We start from the raw sequence: 1,370 nt of genomic DNA, 5'->3' as shown, positions 1-1,370 counted from the left end.
CCCCCCCCCCCCCCCCCCCGCTTATTCCCTCGCCACTGAACTGCCACTGTAGTGGGTGGAGGCTCCCAAGGAAGAGAGAGGATGGAAGTGAGACAAACTCTTGTGTTTAGGGCTGACTTTCAATAGATAGCAGCGAGGGAGCTGCTCTGCTATGTATGCAACCCCGACCCAGAAGCAAGTCTGTACGATGGTTTAGCACCAGGGGTCGATGAGGGCCTGCTGGCCAGGGGGCAGGCGCTGCAGGAGGTTGGCTGTGGGAGCACCCTGACCACCAGGGGGCAGCTCCTACATTGAGCATCTGGCCCCTGGTAGTCAGTGTGTGTCATAGCGACTGGTCCTTCTGGTCATTCAATCGTAATGGTTACTTAGGCATACACACACACACACACACACACACACATATATATATATAGAGAGAGAGAGAGAGGAGAGAGAGAGAGAGAGAGAGAGAGAGAGAGAGAGAGAGAGAGAGAGAGAGAGAGAGAGAGAGAGAGAGAGAGAGAGAGAGAGAGAGAGAGAGAGAGAGAGAGAGAGAGAGAGAGAGAGAGAGTCCCCCTATCTGTTTCTCATCTCATTAACCTTTGCTAACTACAGCAGTATTGCTCAGCATTAGGGGTTGTTCATACAGATACAAATGAGGACATTGGTCATAGATCATCCAGAGCATGCCTACATTATATTTTAAAGTTACTATTCAAATAAAATAATCAAGTAATTCTTGTAGAGTTGTTGAGGCCTTCCAAACATGTGCCCACAGATGGCCTCTAAGATCAAACCCAAATTACTTAGTGTGACCTAGAATATTTTTCAAAATTGGTCCCCAGGTATTTATAACCCTCACTTTTGCCACTTTTCTTCAAGCATCCTGGTTTGACACTAACCAAGCTCTTTTGAAAACATGGCACATGTTAGGCTAATTCAAAAAACAAAAAGGATAAAACAATGACCATTAATTTGTTAATTCACTTTTCAAAGATGAGTTCATAAGTCAGTTGTTTTAAATTAAATAAGAATGAATTCTGGTAGAAACTGTATTATTAAAAACTAGAGGCCCAGTGCATGGATTCGTGCACCGGTGGGGTCCCTCAGCCTGGCCTGCACCCTCTCACAATCTGTGACCCCTCAGGAGATACTGGAAGTCCGACATCCCCCGAGGATGTAGCAGTACACAAAGCAGCAGGTGGTGTCTGCTGCTGCCACTCAGTAGCACTGCCGTGGAGGCGGGAGAGGCTCACGCCACTGCAGCTGCGCTTGCCAGCTGTGAGCCCAGTTTCTGGCTGAGTGGTGCTCCCGCTGTGGGAGCATACTGACCACCAGGGGGCAGCTCCTGCATTAAGCATCTTCTCCCTGGTGGTCAGTGCACATCATAC

The 1,370-nt window shown here is 48.4% G+C and overlaps 1 protein-coding gene across 2 annotated transcripts in view; it reads right to left on the bottom strand.

The window, feature by feature from the left end:
- Positions 1-1,370, bottom strand: part of LOC102774205 (sulfotransferase 1C4-like) — a 34,105-nt gene that overhangs the window by 22,341 nt on the left and 10,394 nt on the right. The window lies entirely within an intron of this gene.

Source organism: Myotis davidii, unplaced genomic scaffold (genome assembly GCF_000327345.1).
Source record: "Myotis davidii unplaced genomic scaffold, ASM32734v1 scaffold282, whole genome shotgun sequence".
In the NCBI taxonomy this organism is placed as follows: domain Eukaryota; kingdom Metazoa; phylum Chordata; class Mammalia; order Chiroptera; family Vespertilionidae; genus Myotis; species Myotis davidii.
Note: the sequence above shows the minus strand (reverse complement) of the source record. Positions and strands in the feature narration are given on the sequence as shown.